The sequence below is a fragment of the Leptonychotes weddellii genome, chromosome 3, assembly GCF_054177405.1.
Source record: "Leptonychotes weddellii isolate Sample4059 chromosome 3, ASM5417740v2, whole genome shotgun sequence".
In the NCBI taxonomy this organism is placed as follows: domain Eukaryota; kingdom Metazoa; phylum Chordata; class Mammalia; order Carnivora; family Phocidae; genus Leptonychotes; species Leptonychotes weddellii.
Genome location: NC_138371.1, coordinates 130,641,966 through 130,659,450, shown reverse-complemented (window position 1 = coordinate 130,659,450; position 17,485 = coordinate 130,641,966). Strand labels below are relative to the sequence as shown.

At 33.7% G+C, this 17,485-nt stretch overlaps 1 long non-coding RNA gene and 1 other non-coding gene across 2 annotated transcripts in view; both read right to left on the bottom strand.

Moving 5' to 3' along the window:
• LOC145720659 (uncharacterized) overlaps window positions 1-17,485 on the bottom strand; it is a 387,974-nt gene that overhangs the window by 351,849 nt on the left and 18,640 nt on the right. The gene's annotated exons all lie outside the window — the stretch shown is intronic.
• Window positions 13,198-13,309, bottom strand: LOC115940758 (U6 spliceosomal RNA). The gene has a single exon (XR_004075497.1). It is a non-coding gene; the product is annotated as a U6 spliceosomal RNA (small nuclear RNA).

Here is a 17,485-nt window from a genome sequence, read left to right as displayed (position 1 = left end):
AAAGAATATCCACCTATTAATGGACATTTGGAGTTTGGGGCCATTACATATAAAGCTGCTAGATACATCACTGTACATGTTTCTATATGTGTATATGTACTCTATTTCCCTTTGATAAATACTCAGAAGTAGAATGACTGTATTAAATGGTAACTGCAATTTTATATTTCAAAGAAACTACCAAACAACAAATCTGTAATAATATTTTGCATTCCAACTAATAGCATATGAGATATACTTTGCTCCATATTCTCTCCAGCACTTAAATTTGTCAGTCTTTTTGATTTTAGCAACGTAATAGATGTGTAATGTTATCTCATCATTGTTTAATTTGCATTTTTCAAATGACTAATGATGTTCCACATCTTTTTATGTGTTACTTGCTCTCCACATATTTTCTTGAGCCAGGTGTCTGTTCAAATCTTTTGCCTATTTTTTTTAAATTGGGCTATATATTTTTTATTATTCATTTTAGTAAGGTATAACTGACATACAACATATTAGTTTCAAGTGTACATGATTCAGTATTTGTATATACTGTGAAATGATCACCACAATAAGTCTAGTTAAGATCCGTCACCATATATAGTTACAAAAACTGCTTTCTTATAATGAGAACATTTAAGATTTACTTTCTTAGAAACTTTTAAGTACACATTATAGTATTATTAACTATAGGAACCATACTGTACATTACATTGCCAAGACTTACTTATTTTGTAAGTGGAAAGTTAAATTTTGACCACCTTACCTATTTCATCCACCCATACTCCCTGCCTTTGGCAACCACCAATCTGTTCTCTGCATCCATGAGCATTTTTTTTTTCTTTTTCCCCTCATCAGTATAACAGTGGAAATTATAATGGCTAATAGTTTCTTGTCTTAAATCTCTATTGTTATTTCATGACGCTATTGGGGAATAGAGGACATTCCCATCAAATTCATCTCATATGAAAAAACAAATGTGATTGGAAGTCATCAGAAACAATTTTTATTCAAAAGAGGTCATAAGCAAGAGTAAGTAGATCTTACCACTTTGAAACCACTTTGAAATAGGTTCTGGATCAAGTAACAAATTCTTTGAATCTACCCTCTGAAATTTCAGGTTTCCTCTTTTGTTTGAACACATAGAGAAAAAAAAAGAATTTTCTCGACAAGCATAAAACTGAAATAACATAATCAGAGGGTTAAAACCACCAGAGTAATATCTAAATACAGTTTGTACTTTTTTTTTATGTAGAAAAATAAGGTTAGCCTCTTCTAACATTTGTTGATGTCCTGAAATTTTTATTCTACTTTTTGTTTTAAAATAATAAAAAGGGGTACCTGGGTGGCTGTCAGTGAAGCATCTGCCTTCGGCTCAGGTCATGATCCCAGGGTCTTGGGATGAAGCCCCACATTGAGCAGGGAGCTTGCTTCTCCCTCTCCCTCTGCCTGCCACTCCCCCTGCTTGTGCTCTCTCTTTCTCTCTCTCTCCCTCTGCCAAGTAAAAACTAAAATCTTTAAAAAGATTAAAATAAAATACAATAATTTTAAAAAATAGGCTTTGATAGTGAAGAATATGCCTTCTGACTATTGGCAGTAACCCATTATTAATATACTTAACCAGAAACAAAATAATTCTAAGATCTTCCAGATATTATATGAAATCACAGATAAATGGGCAAAGAAATAATCAAGAAGATTTTACTATTATGAATGAATATGTTATTTAAGGCTACATGTATCCTCCAAAACAAAAACTTCCTTAATGATACAGCCAAGTTCTTCTTATAGACATGGGGCTTCCAGTGCTAAATTGGTTGACCAATCTTCAATGAGATGATTATGATAAAATAAAAATCAATTGTTACATTGAAATGGAAATCTATGATTATATTTTTTACATTTGAACTTCAAAGATATTTATTGATTCTCAGCACAAACCATTGAGGAAAAATCAGTTTAATTTTTTTTGAAATTACTAAAAACAAATTAGCTCAAATGACTTTCACCAAAAAATATCATTGTACATCATTGCATTATTCATCTTTTCTAAATTAGATATACAGCATGTCCCAGTACTTGAGTGTAACTAACATACCAAGTAACTTTCTTTGTCATTAAACTTTTGTTGTTTTTTATTAAAATGTTGATAGGTGTGGTACACTGTGCCCTCACTTTTAGCTTCTCCCTTTCGTTTTTTGGCAGTAGGCAAGGTGTCTTGCTGTCTCTGTAATATTAATGGTTGAACATTTCTTGCAAAGAATGGAATATAGTGTGCTATAGGAATTGCATACAAAATCTTCAGTGAGTGGAAAAAAGACTCCAGGACCTTGGATGTCAGTTCTAGGAGAGACAAATTTATAGGTATAACAATCTGTCTTTTAAAACTGACACCTAAGGTCCTAGAGGCCTTTCCCCTATCACTAAGGATTTTTCATGCACTTCCTACAATATGAAAAAACTGTGAGTGTAACATTTAAGACATTTTTGCTGCACATAAAAGGGACCTGCCAGTTCTGTTCTAGGCCCATACAGAAAGTCAATTTTAATATTAGATTAAAACTTTATCTTTAATTTAATTTTATTTTTTTTAAAGATTTTATTTATTTATTTGACACAGAAAGACAGCTAGAAAGGGAACACAAGCAGGGGGAGTGGGAGAGGGAGAAGCAGGCTCCCTGCTGAGCAGGGAGCCCGATGCAGGGCTCGATCCCAGGACCCTGGGATCATGACCTGAGCCAAAGGCAGACGCTTAACAACTGAGCCACCCAGGTGCCCCAAAACTTTATCTTTAATTTTAAAAAAAGACTTTTACACCTCTGCAATAAAGAAATCTTAAAAGCTTGCTCAGCAATTTCATATTTCACCAGGAACTAATAATAAAGCAGCCATATGCACTTGCAGCTCAGCAGGCACCAATGAGGGATGTTTTCTTTGGGGCTTGCTTGAAGATGTGCTGTTATCACATGGAGAACTGCAGCAGAAATACAAATGATTTGCACTAGAGGCCTGAAGGGCTAAGTTCAAGGCTAAAATACTGGACAACACAGTACCAGGGGAATTATGCTAAAACTGTTGTAAATGATATTAAAGTATTGATCAATCAATAGGGTCATGTAAGCACAAGAGCTGATTCCACCTACAAAGTAATAATTTCTTTTCAAAGATTCATTTCTGTTTATGACCAAAATGACATTACTTTGTCAGAGTCAAGCCAAAGAGTAACAATTTGGATTACACCAATCCATGAGTATGGTATCTATCACTTAATTTACTTAGTCTTGCTTTTGTTTCTTTTAGCAATGTTTTTTAATTTCCAGTCTACAGGTCTTGTATATATTTAGTTGTATTCATCACCAAATATTTCATGGTTTGGATACTGTTGTGTATAGTACTTTTAAATATTAATTTCATGTTTTATTGCTTGTAATGTGTCTTAACAGTGGTGTTATTTACCCATAAATACATACTTTTCATAACTCAGGGACCTGTACACTTAAAAATAGTGAATTTTATTATATGTAAATTATGTCTATAAAGTTAGCTCAAGAATAGTTCTGATAAGGTAGTACTTCTTTATAGGATTTTGCAGACAAGTGAGATGATTCCTATAACATGCTTATTACATTTCCAAACAAAAAATATGTACTTGACAAAAATTAGCTATTAATATTTTTGAATTCTGTATTGATACTTATTTTTTTTACCATAAGTTAAATGTTCATTGTAATATTCATACTTGGGAATTCATACAGAATATTATCTGCATATATAAACATGATATATTATGAACATTCTAAAAATATTTTAACTTTATTGACATAGGATCCTGTAAAGACAGGAAATGTTGGTTTAAATCCTGCGATCTGAGCCCTCTGAAATTATTCTTGGTTTAGTACTTTTAATATTCCTTTTCACACCTCGGTCTTGCTTGCCCAGAATTCAACACTGTTTCACTTCTGACTTTATAACAGTTATGCTCAGAAAATTTTAATTTGTGTGCTTTACTCACATTTTTCCTCAAAGTTATCTGCTGACACAAAATACCTTCTAGGCTAATCTTAGAACAGGGTGACTGTGTAGTATTAGATACCAAGTTTTGTTGTGTTCATGTGGTTCACCACTTATTATTACATGAACTGTCTCTTCTTCCATTCACCACATTCTTGGTAGTAGGTATTCAAATCCCTCTGGGGTGGACTCACCTATGTGCAACATTAATTATGGTAATAAAGCAGGAGTAATAGTAGTAATTAGATATATAATGTACTGCACGGCAGGCAGTTCTAAGTATTTTCTGTATGTAGACCATTTAATCCACAAAACATGTATGAATTGGGTACTAATTATAGTCCTATTTGCAGAATTTGTAGGACAGTGATTAAGTGGCTTCCTAATTTCTCATAATCTTTAAGCAGCTTCAAACCAAGGGAGTCTAAGTCCAGTAGCCAGGATCTCAAACACTGTATTTTTTTACCTACCACTCAAAATTCTCTTTTTAAATAAGATGAGTAACTTTAGTTACAATGAATTATGGGACTTAAATGATCCATGGTTAAATCAGTGATTTTATATCCCCAAGCTAAAACATAATGATAGGCATTGATCTTATATTTTTAATATTTAAGTTCAAGGTGACTATGTAGTCAAAACTCACTTTCAAAGTTACATGTTGTAGCTTCACAATCTACCTTTAAATTGTTAGTCCTCCTTGGGCAATTAACTTGGTTTCCAAGTAAGAGTGCATGACATTATGTTTTCATAAGACAGGATATGTCCCTGTGCTTCAATTAACTTAAATCTTAAAGATATGCTAGCTGTAGTTCTTAGATGCCGTCAAGAAGTTTTGGCCACATAAATTTTAAAGGTATTTCTGAGTGAGTTGCCTAAATATAATGAATGTACAGTGAATAATATTTTACAATTTGAAATAATGAAGACAGTATTTTTGCCTGTATCATTCCTGGTTCTTCAAATAATGGCTATTATATTGCATTTAATTAGCCTTGAACTCAGTCAAACTCAGTTAATATATACATATCTATAAGCCTTCTTAGCTTATAATACTGAAACATGACTACCAGAAAAGGCACAAAGAGCACAGTCGCTCAGATTAAACTTCATTTTGGATGAATACTTTGATCCAAGTAGAATCCTGTTAAGAAGCTCATGTGTGCTTTCTACTTGTGGTGATGAAATGAAATCTAGTTTAATTCAACATATTACATTTGAATTCTTTGAAAAGATACAGGTATTTGACTAGTGGCCTATTTGTGCTCAGTTTTATGACCTCTTTATTCACAAAATAAGTTTCTATACAGCTTTTCAAAGTCAGTGATGGTACAGATCTGTCTCCATCATCACATCCTAGGCTATGCAATATGTGTCTTCTATAGTTTGATGCTGCTCCGTTGTAGGTGTTTCTGAAAATAAGGCCACTGGGAACAGCTTCTAGCAAAGAAAGTATGGTGTAATGAACACCTAGTTTACATTCATTCTTATTTTGTCAGTGAGGACTACTAAAAACTGGCAAAGCAAGATTTTTTTTTTTTTTGCTCAATATTTTAAAAAATTCAGTGCCCCTTGTGATCTAGTACATAATAGAAAACATTTGTGATGCTTGGAGTAAATTTACAAAACCAGTAAAATTGAGATAAATGGATTCTGTTATTTGGACCTGTAGCTTCTTGGAGTGATGATGATGATGATGATGATGACATAACAATAGCAGCAGCAGCAATAAGCCACTAAAAGTATGATTGAAAAATAAAAAATAGTTAAGGAGGCCAGGTCAGTAAGTAGATCTGAAAATGTCAGTACTAGAAATAAAAATCAGTAAATATCACTTTGTTAAATATTTTCTAAGTAATGAAACAGGACAAAGGGAAAATGGGAAGTAGTTACTTTTAAAATATCTATGCAAGAATACAAAGGGGGTAAATATGATACCATTGTGGCCCTACTTGAATTACTGTCAAATTTGCTCAGCTCTTTCTTTCCCATAACCTGAAGGAAGCGCTTGAGGTCTTAGCGGACATTTTGAGATCACTCCCCACCCCTTTCTTCAGTCTCAGTTCAAATATTAGGAACCATATAGTCTTAGCCTCTAATTGGGACCTTAATTGGGCCTTTGGTGCCCTAATTATGAATAAGGTAATTACAGCAATTAGGCGAATTAGAGTAATAATTAGTAATTATAAAAAAGTCAACCTAAAGTATGTTTGATACATACTTTCAAAATAGATGTTTAAAATGATAGCACTCACCTCAAAAATCACAATGTATTCTACTCTATATCTTCCATTATACAAGGATTAGAATTTCAGGAAATCAAAATTTTATATATATATATATAATATATAAATTTAATTAGACACACATATATATTTCTTATAATGAGTTTAATTCTTAGCCTATCCCCCATGCTTTAAAGAAAGCGTATTTGCTATTTGTGGAACAGAAAAAAAGATTTTCCCCCTAAATTATGTGAATAATTCCTATAAATTAGTAATGATCAGTACATTTGCCTAGTCAGAAGTATTAAAATGTATGCACAGGTCTGACAACAACTTATTTTGGAGAAAATAATTTCAATTTATTTTAAAATATAAAGTCTATGGTCATAAAAACTTTTTTTTTTTAAGATTTTATTTATTTATTTGAGAGAGAGAGAATGAGAGACAGAGAGCATGAGAGGGAGGAGGGTCAGAGGGAGAAGCAGGCTCCTCGCTGAGCAGGGAGCCCGATGCGGGACTCGATCCCGGGACTCCAGGATCATGACCTGAGCCGAAGGCAGTCGCTTAACCAACTGAGCCACCCAGGCGCCCCAAGGTCATAAAAACTTTTAAGAGTCCACCATACAGTTTCTCTTAAGCCATAAAGGTTGTGACAATTGACTAATTCAGAAGAAACAAGTCTGGATTAGGCGATTTACAGGTATCTAATAACTCATTCAACCTTATAATAAACCTACAGGGGTTGGGATGGAGTTGATATTATGCCCTTTTTAAAAATAAGTTTTTATTTGAGTACAGTTGGCACACGATGTTACCTTTGTTTCAGGTGTACAAAATTGGAATTCAACATCTGTGTATGTTATCCTGTGTTCACCACAAGTGCAGCTACGTCCACCTGCTACCATTCACTATTACAATATCATCGACCATATTCCCTATGCTGTGCCTTTATTCCCAGGACTTATTCACTCTGTAACTGGAAGTCTGTATCTCCCACTCCCCTTCACCCACTGTGCCCATCCCTCCAGCCCCTTTCCCTCTGGCAACCATTTTGTTCATTTTAGTTCTGATTCTGCATTTAGTTTGTTTATTCATTTTGTTTTTAGATTCCACAGAGGAGTAAGATCATATTATATTTGTCTTACTTAGTGTAATTTCACGTAGCATAATGCCCTGTAGGACCGTCCATTTACCCATCCATGGACACTTAGATTGCTTCTGTATCTTGGCTATTGTAAATAATGCTACAATAAGCACAGGCAGGGGTGCATATATCTTTTTGAATTGGTGTTTTTGTTTTCTTTGGGTAAGTACCCGGTAGTGATATTATTGGATCATAGGGTATTTCTGTTTTCAGTTTTTTTGAGGAAACTCCATACTGTTTTCCACAGTAGCTATACCAGTTTACATCTCCACCAACAGTGCATGAAGGTTCTTCTTTCTCTACATCCTCACCAACACTTGTTATTTCTTGTCTTTTTGATTCTAGCCATTCTGGCAGATGTAAGTGATATCTCATTGGGGTTTTGATTTGCATTTCCCTGAAAATTAGTAACACTGAACATCTTTTCATGTGTCTGTTAACCATCTTTATGTCTTCTTTGGGAAAATGTTTATTCAGGTCCTCTGCCGAATTTTAATCTGATTGTTAGTTTGATGGTGTTGAGTTGTATAGTTTTTTATATACTTTGGATATTAACCCTTATCAGATTTATAATTTACAAATATCTTCTCCCATTCAGTAGGTTGCCTTTTTGCTTTTTTGATACTTTCCTTCAGTGTGCAAAAACTTTTTATTTTGATGTAGTCCCAATAGTTTATCTTTGCTTTTGTTTTCTTTGCCTTAGGATATTATGTCCATTTTTTAAATGTTTAAAAAACTAGCCTAATATACAGCTAAAACAATAAATGACAGTGTTGGGATTTGAGTATAGATTCAATTCCAAAACCCACACTCTTTTCAAAATGCCAGACCATCATTTTTATAGGTGAATTACTAAAAAATATAAGCAAATGCCTAGTAATTAGCTTCAATTTCTAGATATTTTTAGAAAATTAAAAAAAAATTTCTTCTGCCACTGTTCATGTTAAATGATAAACGATGCACTTTATTGCATCATTAAAGTGATTACTTCTAATATTTGACTTGCTTTCTGTAGCTATGTCTCACTTATTTTCTAACTTTGTAACTACCAATTGTCTGTTGCTCACTTTTTTTTAAATCTTCCCTCATAATCCCTTTCCCATAATGATATATTCTTTTCTAATGAAAAAGAGTACAATTAGCTCATTCTAATTTTAACCAAATCTATGTGTGTTGATTAAACATAACAGACACACAGCCAATTCATTTATTACAATTGTCTTGACTAGAACTTTGACAAAAATAATGATAAAATTAACTAACATACTGTAGTTCATTACTTAGACTACTTTCATATTATTACTGTCTTGGCAGGATTGTTAGGGAAATAGTTATCAAACTCTCAGACAACTATCAAATCCTGGCCTGGCTACTTGCAGCTGCAAGTGCTCTTCTCAAAAATGAAGATTTAAAATCTATGTTTTCTATTTGTTGAGAGTTAAAATAAGATACAATATAAAAACCACCTGATTGTATGCCCAGGAACATAATTTGAATGGATGGTAATAAATTATAGCCATAATTATGAAAAGACCCTAATGAAGTTTTGATGAAAATGCATCCTAGTGATTATTTATAGCCATGAAGCTCACTCCCAGTAAAGTTAAACTAGATATTCCTCCGTATATTGCCAAGCTTAACAATACTGCTGATTTAATTGAGCTTCAGGGAAACTACATTTTTTCAAACTTGTTTCAGCTCATATTCTGGAGGAAATTGTACTTCATTTCATTTAAAATAATAAAATATGCCAACAAGAAAATATGTTTGTGATTTCTTATTAGAATCACTATTGACATTATGAACGAAGATGTCAAAGACACATAAAAATGCCAAAAATTCATGTCAGTTTATCTCAAAGTTTTAAATGTAAAAGTTATAATTTTTATTTTCTGTTGACATATCTTCAAAACACTGATAATTTCATCAGGTTTGTCCACAGTACAGATAAGAACACTAAAGGCATTGTTTATTCCTCTTACGGTTCTTCTGGTTTCTATCATTTTAAAATTCTTTTTTGATAACATCCATTTCTTTCTGAAACTATCTGATTTTGCATTTTGTCTACTTTTTCCGTTAGAACCTCTAAAATACTAGTCAGAAATACTTCAAATTTCTTGTCTGATCTTTCCAACATCAGTATCATATCTGAGTCTAACTCTTAGACTTGCTTTGTCTCCTCAGACTTTTTTTCTTATCCTTCTGTGTACTTTATAATTTTTGGCTGGTGCTAGAAATATTGTTTAGAATAGATGACTAAGGGTTGGTTGGGTGGTTATTTATTTATTTATGTACATATTTATTTATTTATTTAAATTCTTACATGATTGTAGCATGGACACAAATAACATTAATTATTTGAAAATTTTAAGCTCATTTTTATGGCTTAGCATACAGGTCAATTTTTATAAATGTCCTATGTGTACTTAAAAATATATGTTTTAGTGGACACATGTCTAGATATAAAGTTTGTAAATGATATTCCTTAAACATAGTATACAGAGCAGTCATTTTTTTGTTGTTTTTGTTTTGAGTATCTACCAATACCTTATGAAGGTATTTTTAAGTCTCTTGTTATATGTTGGTATATTTATCAATTTCTCATATGAAAGAGCTATAAAATACGCTTTATATCTTTGAAGGTGTTATTTTTACATATACATTTAGAGCTATTACATCTCCCTCATACACTGAGTTTTTATTACTCCATTACATTTTTTAACCTCAAAATGTTTTTCTTTTAAAATCTACCTGTCTGAAATTGTATAATTACATCAGTTTTTTGCTTGTATTTGCAGGGGAATTCTAATTTGTATTTTATAATTTAAACATAAATCAGTCTTAAATTTAGGTGTGCGACTTAGAAGCAGAAGATAACTATATTTTGTGTTTTGCTGAGACTATTACAGATCATTTTTCCCTCTATTTTAATATTTTCTCATTTTCTTCATATTGTTTAGTTTCCAAAGATTATCTATGTGTTAAGTTACTATTATTTATCCTGTTGGAATTTGGTAAAATTCTTTGAATAATCCTGTAAAATTGTTATCCATTATATCTTCAAATATTTTTGGATTCTCCATTCTCATTTTTATTTTTTATATAAGTTTTCTGTTGGATCTTATCATTCTATTTTCCATTTTGTGATCTTTTTCATATTAGCATTCATATTGACAGCTCTTTTTTCTCTCTCTCTTAGTGACATATTAAATAAGTTCTTCAGATTTCCCTGCCCTCCCACCCCTACTTTTGGTCCACCAATTTTCTATTCATTTTGTCCAATCTGCTATGTATAATATAATCCATCCTTTACATGCTTTTATTTTAACTGTGTAGTATTTAATTGCATAATTCAACTTCCACTTTAATCCACCAATCATATATTCAGTCAACTATTATATTTTATTTTTAAGTATTTCAAATTTTTTCTAATTATTTGATCCTTTACATGTAGTTTTCTCATCCTTACTTGAAATTTTAAAAATTTTAAAACTTTTTAGCATTACACATATTAAAATATGAGTTTTGTGTTCTAAAATATAAAGCCTTTGTATGTCTCAACCTATTACCTTTTTTTTCCCCTCACCTTCATGTTTGGTGCATTATATTCTACACGTTTACGATTTTTTTTTAATTTCAAGTGTTTTTTCCTTGGAACTTTATCGAATGGAGAATCCAACTTACACTGAGCGTAAGTTACATTCTTTCAAAAAGGATTTGTCTTTATATCTGTTGATTATTCAAGAATCATACTGACTAGGAAGACTGTAATTAGATTCTCACCTTGATGAGATGGATTATTTTTTAAATTTTTCTTTGGTTTGTAGACTTTTTCTTTGTTTGTATATTTTTGCTCCAAAGTAGGACAATCTGAACTACAAAAAGCAAATGATGTCCATGAGGTATTATATATTCTCCAGAGGAACTTCTTTCCTCCTTCTCCTAAGTACTAAAACATCAAGATAGGCAGGTTTCATTATTGTCCCCTACTTCAAGAGAGTTTATTTCTTGTTCACATCTGCATTGATTGTATGGCCCAAACTGATCACAGTGTTGAGCATGTGTGCACACGTATGTTGTGGGAACAGGAGGGTCTTTTGCTGGATTCCATCTTGGACAGAACCCAGGCTTTATCTTGATTCATTGCACCCCAGACAACCATTGTGTCAAAAGCTCAAGTTCTCCCAGGACTCCTCCTTTAATATCCTTTTTTGAACTCTTATCTGATCTTTACTTTTGTGACTTCTCAGCAATTAATACAAAGAACTTTAGTTTTTCCAAATGGCAGTTATTCCAAGATACCAATTTTATATACTACTAGCAACAGAAGTCACAAATGAGTTTTTAAAATTATAAAACAACTGGGGTGCCTGGGTGGCTCAGTCATTAAGCATCTGCCTTTGGCTCAGGTCATGATCCTGGGGTCCTGGGATCGAGCCCCACATCGGGATCCCTGCTCTGCTGGAAGCCTGCTTCTCCCTCTCCCACTCCCCCTGCTTGTGTTCCCTCTCTCGCTGTGTCTCTGTCAAATAAATAAATAAAATCTTTAAAAAAATAAATAAAATTATAAAACAAGCATTTAAAACTGCAAATTTTTACACTAGAGTTACTCTTAAAGGACCAGGATTACTTTAGTAACTCAGAGTAACTTCAAAGTGTAAATCAGTTTAGGAACTAATTTGTAAGAGTAAAATATCCAACTATAACTTCCTTATTTATACACTATTTTTTAAAAATCTGATCACCTAGTGAAAAAAATTGAAAATATGAGTTTTCTACTTTTAAAAGCTTTAATTGCTGAGGGTAATGACTCTGAAAAGAAATTATATTTTTATTGCCTGGGACGTTTCTTCCGTAGCAGAATCTGTTCATCATAGCAGTGCAAGTCTTGGGGGATTGTGTTAATGGACCATGCTGCCACCAATAAACACCTTGAATTGGTAGTTATTTCAGAGAAAAAGGAAGTCAATCTTTTATAGACTGGGTCTTTTAAATGCACTGTGAAATAAAGGACACATAAGCGTAAGAGTAATTATTCCCATTATGCATACTTTTATGACTCAAGATACTGAGATAACAAGGAAAATAAATGTAAAATAAGCATGTATGGAAAGCTCATCAAGGATGAGATTCTCAAAGAGTGTATTAGATGAAGAAATGTGAATGGATAACACATCTATAAAATTTTTAAAAATCAATCATGTCATGACAAACATAGAAATATCTTATAAATTGATACTTAATATCAAAATAATAAGCAAGTAAATCACTTCTTATGACAGATTATATATCATGGAAGGGAGGCATTAGTCTTTTACATCCAGTGTGTAAGTTCTATTATTCAGGATACTTCAAGAAAATCAGAATTTTTATATTAAAAGTAAATCTCTCTTATCTAAAGGAAAAATAACAAGTTATCAAGACTTTATGCTAAAGTAAAGTCTCATAGAAACCATTCTGGATAATTTCATCATCCCCTACTATGTCATCTCCTCAAAAGAACTTTTTTTTTTTAAGATTTTATTTGTTTATGAGAGAGAGAGAAAGCATGAGTTGGGTGAGAAACAGAGGGAGAGGGAGAGGGAGAAGCAGACTCCCGACTGAGCAGGGAGCCTGATGTGGGGGCTCAATCCCAGGACCATGGGATCATGACCTGAACTGAAGGCAGACACCTAACCTACTGAGACATCCAGGCACCTCCAAAAAGAACGTTTTAAATAAAAGAAGATAAATATTGCCACCATGTTTGGTTACATGTGATGCTTTGGAACACATAAATATCAAGAATTTTCTTGTCCTTCAATTATATACTTTCGAATATACTGTAAATTGAAATCTGGGTGGGGAGATTTTTCACCAATTTTCATGTGATCTTTGTGCAGATGCCACGCTAATCTTCCTTCCATCATTCCAATTTTAGTATATGTGCTGCCAAAGTGAGCACTGGGTAGGGAGACTTTTAAATATAAAATTATTTAATATTGAAGGGAAGTGAGGAAAAATGTTTAGTTTATTTGAACAAAGTTCACTGACAACCTAAGTATTTCAAAGCGATCAATATATTTAAACCATCAAATATACCATTGAACCATCATATTAGATACCTTACTTAATTTCTGGCAATTCTTGCCATTTTTCAAGGGTTTTATTTTACTGAGTACTTGACCTTGAAGAAAACATTCTATCTTGTGAGTTCCTGGACTACTTAGCTTTTACTTATGACTAGAGTTAGTTGTCAATTTATTAATTATCGCTGTGATAGAAAAACTGGATGTTATGTAAACAGCGAAGAGAGATCCTTAACTTAGATTTCCTCAGGGAATTAGGGACAGTTAAAGATCACCAGGTTGCAAATAAGCTTAGCCTTAAAGGAAGAATTAGAAAAACATCAGTGAAAATGTTGAAGAAAGCATTCCAGAAAGAACAATCAGAATGTGCAGTCATGAAGACATAGAAATGCATAATCTTGGGCGCCTGGGTGGCTCAGATGGTTAGGCGTCTGCCTTCAGCTCAGGTCATGATCCCAGGGCCCTCGGATTGAGTCCCGCATTGGGCTCCCTGCTCCTTGGGAGCCTGCTTCTCCCTCTGCCTCTCGCTCTCTCTCTCTCTCTGTCACGAATAAATAAATAAAATCTTTAAAAAAAAAAAAAAAGAAATGCATAATCTTTTAAAAAATAATTTTAGGAGGAGTGATATGTCCCCCTGAATTGGGTGAGTTTTTGATGATGTGGCAAGAGTATGAGGCTAGAGAGCAAATCTGGGGCCAAATTATTGATGGCTTTCGGGAACTGAATGTAAACACAGGAGTGACAAACTAAGTTTTATCTTTTACAAACACCTTAGATTCTTTAGGGTGGGGTGCAATGACAGGATCATATAGGAAGATGGTGCAACAATACAGGTGAAAAAAATTAATGAAAGGGGGTCACCATCAGTATAAGAAGGAGAGGGCTGATTTGGAAGATATTAAAGAGATAACAGATATTAATATCTAATCTATGTGTCTGGCAAATAAAACAAAATTTGTCTCGCACTACACCGTCCAAAAACATGTCCTCTAGCCACACATGGCTATACATACTTAAGTTTATATTCGTTAACATTAAGAAAATGTAAAAGTTCAGTTCCTCAGTAGCATTAGCCACATTTCAAGTGTTCAGCAGTCCTATGTGGTTAGCAGCTACCATTTTAGAAAGCATTGATATTAGACGGTGCCAGTGTAGAGTGAATTCCAGATACTTAACATGGGCTACCCTGGATTAAGAGTAAGTACTCGATATTTGCGGTCACTTTGAGTGGGAGATGGGGATGCAATGCTGCAACTGTACTTTCAGGTACTGCACTTTCAGGTAGGACCAGCATATCTTACAGACCCAGATGTAAACCAGGCTCCGGTGTTTTATTTCTAGTCAACTGGTTGTATGAGGCAATAATTGTGGAAAGGAGGCAATGAAGAAGAAATCATTTTCAAAAAAAGACTGAGACATTTGCTTATGCAAATTATTTGTATCTTCTGGCCTTTCCCAACCCATTTTATTATTTCTACTTGATGATAATTGCTGCACACGTCCAACTTTAGAATAAATGGATCAGACACGGAAAACTCAGGCTGCATGGTTATCTCATGTCTCAGGCAAGACCAGCCTCCCCTTCAATCAAGGTGTTGGTGACCTGGCTTTAGTCTAGAAACTGGGTTCAAGGCCATGATTTTTCCTCGTACTGATTCAAGTCAGATTTGTGGTCACCAGATCTAGAAGGTGTTTTTTTTCTCTCTTTTATATAAGTCATGCAATATTCTAGTATGCTCTCCATCTATTTGATTTCTTGGGAGGTCAAGATCGATGAGGTGCTACCAGAAATCCCTATGGGCCAAATATGTCCTTGCTGTTCTTCATAGTAAATTGTTGAAAGATATTCTCTGTGAATATTTTCATGCTTTTACATAATCCAGGCTTTCTAAGTAAAGAGGATGTTTGACTAACAAAGGCTTTGGAAGCTAGAGATAATGTATCACTCTGAAGAGGTTTACAGGATTGTCTTCCTGGAGCCATTTCTTTACTTTCATGTTGAGATCTGACTTTATTCCTGGGTCAAGTAGCAAGAAGAATCAGTGCCCTCCTTTCAAGTGTCTGCCCCCTGGGAGATTATCAAAGTTTTTAAGAAAAGGAAGGCTCATTTCCTCAGGCACAGGTGGTCAGGCTACTTAAATGGCACAGGGAGGCTTTGAGTTTTTACAGTTTCTTCTAAGTCCAACTTGTTCAAGGGTTAAGCTCCAGTTTAATAAAGCAGGAAATGAGATGAAAGGCAGCAAATTGATAACTGCCACAAAGTAGGATTAATTTTTTGAAAAGGGAGAAATTGCCAACAATTACTGCAGATGTAAAGGCTTGATTAAGATCAGGAAAACAAGTTGGTTATTTGGCTCAGAAATAGCCAATATTTTACTCTACCTCTTACTGCTGGTGAAACACAATTTATCAATACATTCTCCATCCTTGAACCCCACTGAGATACAAACTATCTTTCTCAACAAAACATTATAGGCACAATGGTCACTTCATGCCTAAAATAAAAATTCCATTTTGAGATAATTTAATATAATAAAATATATTTTAATAGAGATTGATGGTATTTAACTGCATTTAATAAAAGCTCTCATTAAAATTAATGCCCATAATAAGGTGTGAAGATGGATAGTACACCTAATACTATTTACTTTTTGTGGAAACTGAGGAACACAAAAAATTAAATGACCCCAAACCACTGAATGATTTAAGAATTAAATTTTCATTTGTTGTTTCATTGTTGACCAACATATATTACTTCCTTTATGACAACAGCTATTTTCATGAATTATTTTCCTCATTCAGGGCAATGGACACTAATCATCACACTACCGTGTTACATATTATATGATGGTAATCTCCATCTCACAGTCCAAGGGAAAATAGATATATATTCCACTGTATAAGGGAAAGCAGATATATGTTTTCTAGGTAATGGGGCTTGCCAAAGTTAGGAGAAAATTAGATAAATAATGAGTAGTTTTCTTTTAAGCCAATTGAAAATAAAAGGTAAAAATTTTCCAATTCATCCTTTTATTCCATCTGCCATTTTCACACTTTATTAGATCAAATGTTCCACTCCTTCTCAGCCATTTTACTCACCAAAAATTATTATCCATATTCTTCTGTATTAACCTAAGAACCCCTGGTATATGCACTGCTTCGGTGCTTACCTAGTATGATAAAAATTTCCCACAAATTTTTTCTTCTGCCTTCGCATTCATGTGTGCACCCACTTCTTATGCTGATAAGATATTCACCCATTCCCTGCTATGGGTACTACTTCCCCACCTTGAGGTTATAATGCAAAGTAACCTAGCTGTTTTGTACCCATCCATGTTCCTTTTGTGTCTGTCACTCTGTAATTACTCTATCAACATCGGAGTCTCACAAGGAGTTAAAATAGGATTAAAATAAATACTATTTTTTATTATTTGTTGATGGACTACTTATAAACCAATGTGATTAGTAGTCAGTCATGAGAATGATTGGTGAAAAGAAAAAAAAGAAAGAAAAAGGATGGTTTTCTTAGAGCTTTTGCTGTTAGCTATGGTCACATGCTTATACCAATGGCTATTTCTGTGAGAGCTACATGTGGATAAATGAGGGAAAACTGTGGTCCATTGTGAGGATTTTTTTAACACCTATACAAATACAGTCATCTTTCTATCTATCTTCTGGGATTTATGGGTAAGGGAAACAAGAGCCAGACTGTATAAAGGTTCTTCACCTCAAGCTCTGATTTATTATTTGGGAACCAATAAAATTCTTAATCCAAATTGACTTAGGATATAATTTTCCTTATTAATCTAACCATTAGAGGGCAATTTTCTAATTTCAGTTAAACTTAAATATAAGGGGCGCCTGGGTGGCTCAGTTGGTTAAGCGACTGCCTTCGGCTCAGGTCATGATCCTGGAGTCCCTGGATCGAGTCCCGCATCGGGCTCCCTGCTCGGCAGGGAGCCTGCTTCTCCCTCTGACCCTCCCCCCTCTCATGTGCTCTCTGTCTCTCTCATTCTCTCTGTCTCAAATAAATAAATAAAATCTTTAAAAAA